Source organism: Oryctolagus cuniculus, chromosome 16 (genome assembly GCF_051225735.1).
Source record: "Oryctolagus cuniculus isolate XC-2025 breed Fujian yellow rabbit chromosome 16, ASM5122573v1, whole genome shotgun sequence".
Classification (NCBI taxonomy): domain Eukaryota; kingdom Metazoa; phylum Chordata; class Mammalia; order Lagomorpha; family Leporidae; genus Oryctolagus; species Oryctolagus cuniculus.
In genome coordinates, this window is record NC_142882.1 from 6892026 (window position 1) to 6907017 (window position 14992).

The 14992-nt window shown below is 43.5% G+C and overlaps 1 pseudogene; it reads right to left on the reverse strand.

The window, feature by feature from the left end:
* Positions 1–10614: 10614 nt before the first annotated feature.
* Positions 10615–10814, reverse strand: LOC149121438 (phosphatidylinositol N-acetylglucosaminyltransferase subunit Y-like; annotated as a pseudogene).
* Positions 10815–14992: the final 4178 nt, after the last annotated feature.

Here is a 14992-nt window from a genome sequence, read left to right on the forward strand (position 1 = left end):
CCGTGGGTCTCTGATTTTTTTCACAGCACTGTAGTGAGATCTCTGGTTTCAAAAACTTTCTTTGGACAGCTAACCCTTCCAATTACCCAGAAGACATTTACCTCTCTAGATTCTCGTCACTGGTTTTGCATGCCTAGTTTCTGGGGCATCCCGCAAAACCTTGCTATATTGTCCACTGAATACCTCCTTGGAATCATTGCTTTCACATGATTTTGACATGACCATGAGTGATGGGATTTATCACATATACAATGCTGTGTTTGCTGTAGCCCACAGTGTACATAAGATACTTCTACAAGAGTTAGAAATGCAGTCAATGAGCAATGAGGCAAAAGTGACATTTTCTCCCTGGCAGATAACTTGGTTTCCATTGCATGGCATGTAGTCCTGACTGATCCCCTCAAGAGCTTCTTCAGGTGGTCATTCCAAGTAGCTTGGGATGTTTTCTCAAAACACCAGAAATCATGCAGTTGTTTCAGTGTCTAGAATATAAATGTGCCCCCTTACTTGTATTTCAGCAGCAACAATTTTCCATTGACTACTGGGAAAGCATCTGTGGATAAGGATCAGTGCTGTTGGTGACCCAACCTGACAGCCGCTCCGTCTTACATTGCAGCAGTGTCAATCAATTGGTGAGCTCCCCTTTGCACAGGGTGGGCCCCATATTCCATCTCTCTCCAGAGCAGGTGGAGAAAGGTAAGTCTGCACCAGCAGAGCCTTTAAAAAAGACAGTGAGAGCAGCAAGGTTTGGCAAGTAGGGCAACGGCCCTGTTTGCCTCAGCTCAACTTCCACACTGGCTCTCAAAGCTGCCAAAGCTCCAGGTATCCACTGGGGTAATCCCTGTCCCCCATGCTCCTACCAGATGGCTTTCCCCACTCTCTCCATCCCTGCAAGATCCCTACTTCTTTGGGAAATGGATGCCACTGCTAACTGGCAGGAGCGGCAGCTGGAGTGCTGCCTCCTGATTTCTTGGCTATTAATAGGAACCTCTTGGGAAATGAAGTGTTTTCTCAGAGGAAGGAGTCTCAAGGCATGCTTCAGTGTCAGGTTGAGTAGGTGGGGATGTGGCCTTTTTTCCCAGAGGGACCTCTTGGGGCTCCTCAAAGCACCTTACAAGTGGCCACACTGCTGTTTACCAGAGTCCCTGGGGCCCCAGCCTGGAGGGTGGGGTGACTGCCATTGAATTCCTGGATCTGCCTCCTGGGCCTCGAGTCTCAGTGCAGCTGAGAGCACTCACAGTAGGAGTGTCTATCCCTCTCAGAAGGCGCTTGCATCAGTCCATTTTCTGTTGCTATAACAAAATACCTGGGTACTTTAGAAAAGGAAAGAGGGTGATTTAGCTCATGGTTTTGGAGGCTGAAAGTGCAAGACTGGGAGGCCCCATGGGTTCTGCCTCTGGTGAGGGCCCCTTGGCTGCACCACATCCTAGTGGATGACATCATGGTGGGAGTGTGTGAGAAGGATCATAAGACCATACAGGAACCCAGAGACTGGGCTGGGGAAGGGGCATTCTTGGTCTCTGTAGGAACTCATTCTTGCAGGAGCCAAAGCAGTCCATGAGAGGAGTGTTAGTTTCTTCTGTGGGTGATGCCACCATTGACATGACTACAGCCTTTTTAGGGCCCGAGCACCACACTGGGGACCCAAGTCCCAACACATAGGCTCTTGTGGGGGATAAACAATGTCCAAACCAAGGGGCATGGATTATGGTGAACAAAAATCTATGTGCAGATTTAAAAAATATTTTGCATCAAAATAAACAATTTTAAATTCCATTTTCTCCTGAACCTATTGAGGTACCTTCATGTAGTAGGTACAATAAAATATAGTCAACGTGAAACTGTAATAAGACAAAAGAAGTGTGGGAACCTGCATTTTAATGATCTACCTTGATCTCAGTGACTGCTACTGGTTCAGGACATAGGAGTTTAAGGCTGCTTCCATTTGGTCTCTTTCTGTAAAGGGGGTCAACATTGGTCACTCCACAATATGCCATTTTGGCATATGGCTTACTTTGAGTTAAAGATGCTTTTAAAAATAGCAGGTGCTGGCACTTTTCTTCCTGAAGCAGGAAATGGAACCCCCTGGCAGGGGTCCTCCTGGTGCCTTGCTGACATCAGAGATGGGAAATGAAGGTCAAAGGAATTCGGTACACTTTTTTTTCAAATTCATTTATTTACTTGAAAGAGTTAGAGTAGGAGAGGCAGAGAGAGAAAGAGAGAAAGGGGGGGGAGAGAGAGAGAGAGAGAGAGAGAGAGAGAGAAAGGTCTTCCATCCGCATGCCTGTGTGCTTAAAATTCATGCCTTTTGTTGTATATACATTATACTTCAGTTAAAAGAGTTTCAAGTGAAAGAAATAAAGCTATGCCAGGCAAATGGTAAGTACTAAATGAATTTCAATTTGCCATCAGCACCAGCATTATCATCATCACCATCATTGTTATTATTGTCACCATTACCATTGCCATCACGATCATTGTCAGTAGCAGCATCACCTTCATCATCATTGTCTTCACCATCATCATTATCATTATCATCATGTCATCACTGTCACTGACATTACCATCATCATTCTTTAAAGACTGATTTGTTTGAAAGAGTGATGGGGGTGGGGAGAGAGATAGACAAAGAGAGCTTCCATCTGCTAGTTCACTCATCAAATGCCACAACAGCAAGCTGAAGCCAGGAGCCCAGATGTTCTCCCACATGGGGCCATCACCTGCTGCCTCCTAGAGTGCATTAGCAGGAAGCTGGATAGGAAATGGAGGAGCCAGGGTTTGAACCAGGCACTCTGACATGGAATATGGCCATTCTAAGCAGTATCTTAACTGCTGAGCCAAATGTTCACCCCTAACATATCATCTAATTTTATTTTCGATGAACTTTTTGAAGTACCCTCATATAACACTTGGTCTTGGCAGATGGGAGTGAAAGATTATCCCAGTGGCCTTGCAAATCAATCCTGTGGCTTGTCTATGGAAAAGGCAAACACCAGGGCACTACAATAGTCCCCAAGGCCAGAGACAGCCTATCCCCATCCCCACCCCACCCTCCACCCCCACCCACTCCCACCTCCAACCCCACCAAGAGCTGGCGAGAAGCTATTTTCCTCATTCTTATCACAACAAAGAAAAGAATTCTGGTGACAACTTGATCAAGCTTGGGGGAGGGTTCTTCAGCAGTTGAGACTTAAGATGAAACCACAGCCCTTATTGGTTCCAGGCTTATGAGAGCCCAAGACCCAGTGAAGTTTTGCCCAGGTTTCCAGTTCTCAGAAATGGCAAGATAATTAAGTGTGTGCATTGTTTTAAGCCATCAATTGTGTGCCTCAACAATAGAAAACAGCATAGTGGCCTGATGTGTGGCACTGTGGTGTGAGGAGTTATCTCTTGTACCTTTTCTGTTCATCAATAACATCAACATTGTCCCTGCTGTCTTAGTTGAAGGCACCTCCACCTGTATTCTTCCTCTCCCTGAAGAGTGTCCCAGAGGTGCAGGATGCTCCTTGTGCCTACCTGAGCTCTTCCAGATGAAGACATAAAAAATTCCTGGAGAGACATGAGGCATCCAGAAGCTGATGTTGCACCGCCACCTCGTGGTTTCAGTAAATTATGTTTTTCTAAGGAATTTTGTTTTTCCAATTTCAGATCCCGGAGCTCAAAATAATCTCTCATCATCTTTTTTAGCCTTTGAAGTTACATCCAAATGTTCCTTTCTCACTTTTGGTCATGTTTTTCTTCCCTAATCATGATCCTAGAAGTTTTTCAGAACTAACTTTCATCTTTGTTGATTTTTTTTCATCTTTGGTTTTAAAAAGGTTAAAAAAAAAAAGGTTTGAAAGACAGAGTGGCACAGAGACAGGAGAAATGGAGAAAGAGAGAGAGATAGACATACAGAGAGAGGTATCTTGCATCCACAGGTTCACTCCTCCAGATATCTGCAACAGCCCCAGATGAGCTAAGCTGAAGCCAGGAGCCAAGAACTCCATCTCCCACATGGGTGGCAGGGGCTCAAGCACTTGGGCCATCCTCTCTCACCTTCTCTGGTGCATTAGCAGCAAGCTGGACCAGAACCAGAATAGCCAGAACTGGAACAGCACTCTACCACAGGATGTAGGTGTTGTAGTGGCAGCTTTAGCTGCTGTGCCTTTGTTATAAATTTCGTCATTTTGTGCTCTTGGCTATTTAGTCTAGTGGAGTTGGGTGTAGTGTGGTTTTCTGTTTGTACTTTTTGAAGCTGATTATTGTTTGCTTTTAGCCTTTTTCTTTTCTTTTTAAAGATTGATATTATTTATTTGAAAGAGTTACAGAGAGAGGTAGAGACACAGAGAGAGGTCTTCCATCTGCTGGTTCACTCCCCAGATGGCTGTAACAGCCAGAGCTGCGCTGATCTGAAGCCAGGAGCCAGGAGCTTATTCCAGGTTTCCCACATGGATACAGGGGCCCAGGACTTGGACCATCTTCCACTGTTTTTCCAGGCCATAGCAGAGAGCTGGATCAGAAGAGGAGCAGTCGGGACCAGGACCAGTGCCTTATGGGATGCTGGCGCTTCAGGCCAGGACTTTAACCCACTGTGCCACAGCACCAGCCCCAATCTTGTTCTTTTCAATTCTGGTCTACTCCTGTATGACTATGGAAAATAAATAAGACAGATAGCATGTTAGAAGGAGATGAGTGCTGTAGAGGAAAGTAAGGAGCAAGTAGATAAGGAAAGTATTTGTCAGCTCAGGTATTTGCCACTGATGGGGTGGTTTGAACAGCAGAAATCCATTTTCCTGCAGCCCTGGAGGACAGAAATGCAAGCATCAGGTGCTGGCTAATTCCATTCCTCATGAAGATTCTCTTGCTAATACATCACGTCTTCAGAATCTTGTTTAACTTTAAGTACATCCACCCAGGGTGGATCTCTAAATGCAAAAAATCCACAGGGATAATGGGATGAAAAGGTGGCATACATGTTCCATGTGCCCTGGGGTGCCCTCGTAGAGGCACCCTGGATGTTAGGACTTCCAGATGCGAATTAGAGGGGCACACAGCATTCACCACAGGGAATATTGAAGAAGCTCAATCACAGAAACACTAACAGTCAGAAGAAGGGGTTGAAGTGAGCCCATGGATGTTTATTTGTTTGTTTCTTCTTTCCTTGTAAATGATTTATTTATATGAAAGGCAGAGTGACACAGAGAGAGGAAGAGATAGAGATATTGATCTTCCATCCACTGGGTCACTTCCCAAATGGCCACAATGGCCAGGGCTGAAGTGAGAAGCCAGGAGCTTCTTCCAGGTCTCCCAGGTTGGTGGTGGGACCCAAGCATTTGGGTCATTTTCTACTGCTTCCCCAGGCCATTAAAAGGGAGCTGGATTAGAAGTAGAGCAGCTGGAACTTGAACTGGTACCCATAAGGGATGCTGGAGTCACAGGCCATGGCTTTACCTACTATACCACAGCACTGGCCCTCCATGGATGTTTCTGATAGAAGAGCATTCCAGACAGGAATTTCAAGTACAAACAGAAGTCTGGATGTGTGTGTCTCTTGGTTTGTTCAATTAGAGGTAAAGAGATGGGGAGAAGTGTGAGAAGCCATAGACCAGTGGGGAGTGCAAATCCCAGGCTGTGAAATGGAAGGTGTCACTGGCAAGCCTTACATGGCTTTGACATAGAATGAAATGTGATTTACACTTGAGAATAACTGCGTATTGATTACAGTATTCAACCAAAACTATTAAGTAGAACAAACAAACAAAAATACTAAGAGGGATAACGTATTAAGTTGTTCATCACCAGTCAGAGCAAGGGCTGATCAAGTCACTGTTTCTCATAGTGTTAGTTTCACTTTAACATGTTTCCTTTTTGGTGCTCAGTTACTTGTCATTGATCAGGTAGAAAATATGGTATTTGTCCCTTTGGGACTGGCTTATTTCACTCAGCATAATGCTTTCCAGATTCATAACAGGGATCACTTTTCAGTTACATTTAAACACCTAAGAATATTTGTGTGTTAATTACAGAGTTCAACAAATAGTACTAGAACAAAAAAATACTAAAATGGATAAAGTATTACATTGTACATCAACAGTCAGGACAAAAGCTGATCAAGTCACTGTTTCTCATAGTGTCCATTTCATTTCAAAAAAGTTTCCCCTTTGGTGCTCAGTTAGTTGTCACCGATCAGGGAGAACATATGATATTTGCCCCTTTGGGACTGGCTTAATTCACTCAGCATGATGTTTTCCAAATTCTTCCATCTTGTTGCAAATGACCGGGTTTCATTGTTTTTGACTGCTGTATAGTATTCTATAGAGTACATGTCCCATATTTTCTTTATCCAGTCTACTGTTGATGGACATTTGGGTTGGTTCTAGGTGTTAGCTATTGTGAATTGAGCTGCAATAAATTTTAAGGTGCAGACAGCTTGTTTGTTTGCCAATTTAATTTCCTTTGGGCAAATTCCAAGGAGTGGGATGGCTGGGTTGAATGGTAGGGTTATATTCCGGTTTCTGAGGAATCTCCAGACTGACTTCCATAGTGGCTTAACCAGTTTACATTCCCACCAACAGTGGGTTAGTGACCCTTTTTCCCCACATCCTCTCCAGCATCTATTGTTGGTAGATTTCTGGCTGAAAAGTGATCGCTGTGAAATATAAGAGTGGGAATAAGAGAGGGAAGAGATGTGCAATTCGAGACATGCTCAAGCTGACTTGCCCCAAATGGTAGAGTTAGAAACATACCAGGGGATTCCAATTCAATCCCATCAAGGTGGCATGTGCCAATGCCATCTCACTAGTCCAAGTGATCAATTTCTGTTCATAATTGATCATAATGAAAGGACTAAGAGTCAAAGGGATCACATAAACAAGACTAGTGTCTGCAAATACTAGCTGATAGAATAAAAAAGGGAGAGAATGATCCAACATGGGAAGCAAGATACACAGCAGACCCATAGAATGGCAGATGTCCTAAACAGCACTCTGGCCTCAGAATCAGCCCTTAAGGCACGCAGATCTGGCTGAAAAGCCCATGAGAGTATTACAGGCATGGGAAGCTAAAACACTCTGGCAAAAAAAAAAAAAAAAAAAAAAAAAAAAAAAAAAAAAAACCTACATGAAAGATCTCCGTGAGTGAGATCCCAGTGAAAAGAACAGGTCTTCAAAGAAGGAGGTACCTTTCTCTGAAGGGAGGAGAGAACTTCCACTTTTACTATGACCTTGTCTAAATAGGATCAGAGTTGGTGAACACTGAAGGCTCCCATAGCCTTGCTGACTCATGACAAGAGCCTAGGGTGATTACTGATGCCATAAACAAGAGTGTCAATTTGTTAAGTCAACAACAGGAGTCACTGTGCACTTACTCCTCATGTAGGATCTCTGTCCTTAATGTGCTGTACATTGTGATTTAATGCTATAACGAGTACTCAAACAATATTTTTCTCTCTGTGTTTCTATGTGGGTGCAAACTGTTGAAATCTTTACTTAATATATGCTAAACTGATCTGCATATAAAGAGAATTGAAAATGAATCTTGATGTGAATGGAAGAGGGGAGGGAGAGGGAAAGGGACGGTTGTGGGTGGGAGGGAAGTTATGGGGTGAGCCATTGTAATCTATAAGCTGTACTTTGGAAATTTATATTCATGAAATGAAAGTTAAAAAAAAAGAAATGTGATTTACATGCTTAAAAGAACCCCTTGGTGTGTTGTGCTGAGAACAGTCTGAAGAAAGGCAAAGGGGGAAGTTTGGAGGCTCTTGGGATATTTGGGATGATCTCAGTGAGATAGGATGGTAGTTGGAAGAAGATGGTAAATGGTGGTGGTTGGCAGAGGCAGGAATCCAGGAGTATTACTATATATAAAAAATCTAAAATTACTATAGTTTTTCGACATGCAGAGCTAGAAAGTAAGAGAGAGAATGATGAGAGAAAGGTCTTCCTTTCCATTGGTTCACCTCCCAAATGGCCACCACGGCTGGCGTGCTGCGGCAATCCAAATGCAGGAGCCAGGTGCTTCCTCCTTTTCTCCCATGTGGGTGCAGGGCCCAAGCACTTGGGACATCCTCCACTGCCTTCCCAGGCCACAGCAGAGAGCTGGACTGGAAGAGGAGCAATCGGGACAGAATCCGGTACCCCAACTGGGACTAGAACCCGGGGTGCCGGTTCCGCAGGTGGAGAATCAGCCAAGTGAGCAGCAGTGCCAGCCTAAAATTACTATATTTTAAAGAATGTTTATTTTCTTTTTTCTCTTTTCTAACAATGTTTATTTTCCTCTACTTTAAGGAGAAAGGGACTGAGAGCAACACACACACACACACACACACACACACAGAGAGAGAGAGAGAGAGAGAGAGAGAGAGAGAGAATAACTCCCACCTTCTGATTTACTCTTCAAATGCCTGCAACAACCAGAACTGGGCGAGGTAGAGCTGGGAGCAAGGAACTCCCTCCAGTTCTCCCATGTGGGCGGCAGGGGCCAAGCACTAGGGTCATCATTTGCTGCCTCGCTGGATGCATTAGCAGAAGGCTGCATTGGGAGTGAAGGTTGTGGGACTAGAACTAGCATTCTCCATATGGGATGCAGTTGTAATCAGTGGTGCAACCTGTTGCATCACAACATCTGCCCCTAAACGTATAATTCAATTATTCCATGAAAAATTTTTAAAAAAGATTTATTTATTTAAAAGGCAGAGTTACAGAGAGGCAGAGAGAGAGAGTGCTTGCGAAAGAGAGAGAGTCTTCCATCCACTGTTACACTCGCCAGACGAACTTTGGCCAGAGCTGGCCTGATCTGAAGCCAGGAGCCAGGATCTTCTCGCAGGTCTCTCACATGGCTGCCTGGGCCCAAGGACTTGGGCCACTTGGGCCATCTTCCACTGCTTTCCCAGGCCATAGTGGGGAGCTAGATCAGAAGAGCAGCCTGGACTCAAACCAACGCCCATATGGGATGCCAGCACTGCATGCGGAGGCTCAGTCTACTACGTCCCAGTACTGGTCCCTCACACCACTCCCTATTAAAGAGGATTTATTAAAGGGTGGTAGGAATCTGCTCATTGGCTGTGACTGGATTCATCTGTTTCTTGTCCAGGCATCTACTCCCTAAAATAGGAAAAAGTGACTTAACACTGTGTGCATTTCACTTCGGGGTGACCCTAGACCCCATAAACACGTCTTGTTTCTGTTGAATTCTGAAGAATTTCCACTTTATTCAGAATGTCGGAGAATTAACGGCCCCTCTGCAGTCTTTCCCAACCGCAGGTCTACTGATAATTCTTCGTTGTGGAAGCCAGGAGCTGTCCTGTGCACCCTCCCACAGCTGGTAACAATCAAAACATGTCTGCGGCCTGGGTCTGGGGGAAGAAAGGGCCGATGGAGGGTCGGTCACAAGCAAGCAGCTGCCCTGCCTCCCATCCGCTGCTCACCCACTGGACCCTTGGTGGCAGGTAAAATGCATGCCTGGCGGTTGCGTTTCCGGCTCTGGGAGGGCTGCCCCGCACTTCTGCTTCTGGCCAAAATGAGTAGGCACACAGAGCTTCCGTTTCCAGTCGGGTGTGGGATGTCCCAGATGGCAGTCTCTGTGGCAGAGCTCTGGCCTGAGGTGGTCTCTACCAGTTCCTACAGACTCCAGCAGAGGTCTTCTGGTTTGCTTCGTGAGTAGGGGAATGGGCTTGGCCTGGGTCAGAGGAGGACTGGGAGGTCGGTGGGGGGGGGGGCGGCTTCCAGGCGATACTGTGGTGAGCTGAGAACGCTAGGCCTGGGCCGTGATGCCAGACCCATTTCACTCCCTGGGCACTGAGCGGGAGCCTGCGTGTGAGCAGCACCTGGCCCGGGGGTGTGGCTGACCACGTCTGTGTGGTGGGGGGTAGGGCCTGGGGTTGAGCTCTGGGGCTCAGAGGGCAAGACTGGAGAGGGAGGCCCGTTCCACAGGTGGGGCTTTTCTCGGCTCTAGGGTGGAGCTCCAGGAAGCACAGCAGCTCCAGGTGTGATTGGATGCTCCTTGTCCAGTGGCCAGCTCCTGCTTGTCATCTGCCTTTGACACCTTCCCGTGCAGACGCATCAAGAATGGAGGTCCGGGAAGGTACGTGGCCGCTGACTTAAACTATGCTGATTCCCGAAGTCAATTTTGGGAAAATTGGCATGTTTTTCAAGTTAATTCTTCCTCTTTGAAAGTGGCATAGCTCTCCATGGGTTGGTTCTTTCTTCAGGCTATTAAAATTTTAATTATCATGAATGGTTATGGGTTCCGTTTACTCCCAGAGATTGTATATACTTACTTGCTTTTGTTTGATTTCCTAGAAAACATGTTTCTTTAAGTACTGAATGGAATGCTTTCTCAGCCTTTGTTTTTCATGACCATGACTGCTTTGAAAGTGAAGTCATTATTTCATAGAATTTTGTAAAATGTTCTTCAGATTGCTTTGATAGAAAGAAGATTGGATTCAGGTTATACTTTTTTTATTTTTTAACCACAGTGTCAGAGAAATTGCGTTGTGTTCTTCTCATTGCATCAAGATGAACATGATAATTGGTTTTCTCAATTAGTGATCTCCAGTATTTCTACCAAGTAGAACTTTCAGAGATGAATGCCCAACGTATCATGAATTTATATACCACCTTGATTCTGGTTGCCTTAGCTAGGCCTGAAGAGTTTAATGCCCATCCAAGTCTAAAGGTGCAAGAACACATGGACTGTTATGGGACTTGACAGGAACAAACTAGAAGCAGAGGCTGGTGGTACTGGGATACCCTGTGGGACATTTTCTTCCCCCTAAGTCCAGCTGGAGAAGTCAGTGGAATAAGGACTATCAGCATAGGAAGATACAGAAACATTCTGTTGAACTTATTACCTGTCACCTTGTTTCAAAAGGAATATGGTATTGAGAAAATGCAGGTGTGTGTTTTTAAAAATTATGATCTATTGCTGCTCTGTTTCTTTATTTTTTGGGTTGTCCTTGCTGCCTGTGGCATGATGTTAGAAATCCTGTCAGTGATTGGATAGGCTTTTCTCAGCATTTCATTACTCAGGTCATTGATTAATGCTTCATATCTGAGTGGCTTCTTAGGGAGAGGGGGCAACCAGAAACTCCAGCAGGGTTGTGTGGAAAAATGCTTGGAATCTGCCCTGCCCTTTTGCTCTGATCTGCTGGGGGCTGTGACCTTGTCTCATGCAGGCACCCTAGACACCCACAGCACTGACATAAGCATGCCATGTGCCTCTCTCAGCATGGCCTGGCCACTGGCGACCACCCCTTGGTGCACCCTCCCTGCTACTGCTTTTGGAGTTTATGTAGTATCAAATCACACTGGAGTCTTGTGTTAAGTTGTGTCTTACATTATGTGTCTCCTGGTAGGAACTAAGAAAATAACTAGAAACTGTCCTGAATATTCTTGGATGAACTGAGGCAGCTGTTCTAATTTCAGATATAACAGACTTTGAGTCAGAAATGGTTGTAAGAAACCAGAAAGTTTATTTTAGGTTGATGAATGTTATCAGTTTATCAGAAGGAACAACTATGGAAATATTCTCAGTAAACCACCTTGCCTAGAAATAAGCAAATGTAGACATAATTGAAGGTGAAAAATCAGCAAATTCTATAAGAGTTGGAGACATCACGATGTTCATGGCAAAATGGAACTATAAGAGAAAAATAAAAAATATAAATATGCTCTCTCAACATAAGCTCCATTAAGTTCAAGACACTTTTGTAAGTGATGTTAATAACCATCTAATCCATCCTAAAAAACTAAGGGTTCTCTGAAATTGCTCTCTCCCTCTTTTTTTTTTAAACTTTTTTTTGACAGGCAGAGTGGACAGTGAGAGAGAGAGACAGAGAGAAAGGTCTTCCTTTTGCCGTTGGTTCACCCTCCAATGGCTGCCATGGCCAGCGCATCGCGCTGATCCGAAGGCAGGAGCCAGGTGCTTTTCCTGGTCTCCCATGCGGGTGCAGAGCCCAAGCACTTGGGCCATCCTCCACTGCACTCCTGGGCCACAGCAGAGAGCTAGCCTGGAAGAGGGGCAACCAGGACAGAAGCCGGTGCCCCGACCGGGACTAGAACCCAGTGTGCCGGCACCACAAGGCAGAGGATTAGCCTAGTGAGCTGCGGCGCCGGCCATTCTCTCCCTCTTTTTAAAACTATCTTCCTCTAGACTAGAGGAGTAAGGTGCCTCCCTATTATGCCATTAAAACTGCTCCTAACTTTTTGAATTGTCTTCATCTTTTTACCATGTCCTCATCCTTGCTTGGGTAGAAGACTTATTTAAGAGTAGGTAAAAGAACCTAAGGTTGTGATAAGTCTTCATACCACCAAATGTGACTGCACAAAATATGTAGGACAATACTGAAATGAAATGTGTTTTATGAATTGTGGATTGCGTTTAATCCATTTCTGGGCTTTGGAGGCCATGTAGAGCACTTTATTCCATAAATTAACACATTAGGGCTGCAAGTACACTTGTTATATAAATGGCCTACAGAATTACCTAGGATAGTCCAAGTTATGCCTAGGATGGTATAAATCATTGCTTAGAGATGCTTAGTTGAACAAAGTTTGAGGACTGAATGGTGTGTACAACTTCCAGGACAATAGAAATAGTGTCTACAAATAAGTGCATGGTGTGTCAGTTCATAATCTACTTGTGTTTATAGTGCGTCAATACATAAGAAGGATTCTTAGCATGCATGGCTAAGAGTTTCAAGACACATGGAGAGATATGTTTGTTATTTGTATGTCTGCGTTTTGAACTCTATGTATTCATTACCTTTGTTCATTTTATTCACTCAAGTGCTGCAAGACTAAATAGACCAGATTTAAAAACAATGGCTTATTCAAACAGAATCTTTTTAAAAATTTTTATTTAAGATACACAAATTACATGTATTTCATGTATACAGACTTAGGAACATAGTGATATTTCCTCTCCCACACTCCCTCCTGTCCAGGCTCCCACCCTTCATCCTCCTTCCTCTCTTATTCCTTCTTAATTTTTACAGTGATCTAATTTCATTTACTTTATACTCATAAGATTAACCCTACACTCAGAAAAGGGTTCAACAAATAGTAAGAAGAAAAACAACACTGTTCCTCAACAGTAGTGACAAGTGTTCTAAACAATCATTACATCTCAAAATGACAATTTCACTCCTATACATTACATTTTTGAAGCTCTATTAGTTAACCACAAATCAGGGAAAGCATGGTATTTGTCTTTTTGGAATGGGCTTATTTTACTAAGTATAATGGTTTCCCGGTGTATCTATTTTGTTGGCAAAAGACAGGACTTCATCCTTTTTATAGCTGGGTAGTGTTCTGCAGTGTATATGTCCCATAATTTCTTTATCCAGTCATCAGTTGATGGACATCTGGATTGATTACCTACCTTAGCTACTGTGAATTGAGCTGCAGTGAACACAGGGCAGAGATAATTCTTTCATAGGCTGATTCCATTTCCCTTGGGTAAATTCCCAGGAGTGGGATACTGGGTTGTGTGGTATATCTGTTTTCAGCTTTCTGAGGTATTTCCATACTGTCTTTCACAATGGATATACCAGTTTACATTCCCACCAGTGGTAGATTATGGTATATTTTCCTCCACATCCTTGCCAGCATTTATTGTTTGTTGATTTCTGCATGAAAGCCATTCTAACTGGGATGAGGTGAAACCTTATTGTGGTTTTGATTTGCATTTCCCTGATGGCTAGTAATCCTGAGCATTTTTTCATGTGTCTGTTGGCCATTTGAATTTTCTCCTTGTAAAAATATGTGTTGAAATCCTTTGCTTATTTCTTAACTGAATTGTTTGTTTTGTTGTTGTGGAATTTCTTGAGCTCTTTATAGATCCTGGATATTAAACTTTTATCAATTTTATAGTTCTGTCAGTTGCCTTTTCACTTTGCCAAGTGTTTCTTCTGCAGAGCAGAGGCTTCTCAGCTTGATGTATGTAATTCCGTTTGTCAATTTTGGCTTTGATTGCCTTGTTCTGGGGTCTTTTCCAAGATGATTTTTTGCCTGGGCCAGTGTCTTTCAGAGTTTTCCCAATCAAACTTGATCTTTAACAAGCAGTTAATCAGAATATATATATATATATATATATATATATATGAAATACCACAGAGCACACAGACAAGATGTGAAAAGTGGGTTTACTACTAGATTGAAGGGTTCACACTATATCTGATTTGAGGAGTATATTCAGATCTCTCTGTTGATATCCAGTATTGAAGTGGAAGTATACCTCTTTGAATGCAATAGGCCATTCTATCATGCCTTCATTGATGAGTAAGCCTTGCTTATACAGACTCTGAGGGGAATTCTCTCTAACTTTAGCAGAAATCCAAGACCAACTGGGAAATTTAAAACATTCTGGATATCATATTGTGTCATACATTTTCTTGTTCATCTAAGGAGATGTGCTCCCCAGTGCTGTTTGTAAATTGGAGTTTCCTTATGAATGGATGGCGCTAGAAGTCAGGCATAATTCAGAAATGAGAAATACATTCAAATAGCAGGAATATATTAAATAGCAGTGGTGAGAGTAGGCATCCTTGTCTAGTTCCAGATATTAGGTGGAATGCTTCCAGCTTTTCCCCATTCAGCAGGATGCTGGTACTCAGTTTGTCATACATTACCTTGATTGTGTTGGGGAATGTTTCTTCTTTACCCAATTTGCTTAAGGTTTTCATCATGAAAGGCTGTTGTGTTTTATCAAATGCTTTCTCTGCTTCTGTTAAGATAATCATATGGTTTTGTGTCAGTTTGTTACTGTGATGTATCCCATTGATTGATTTGTGAACATTGAATGCATCCCTGCATCCCAGGGATAAACCCCACTTTGGGTGAATGATGTTTCTGACATGTTGCTGGATTTGATTAGCTAGGATTTTTGCATCTATGTTCATCAGATGTATTGGCCTATAGTTCTCTTTCCCTGTTGCAAATTTTTCATGTTTAGGAATTAAGATGATGCCTGCTTCATAGGAGTTTGAGAGAATTCTCTCCAGTTCAGTTGT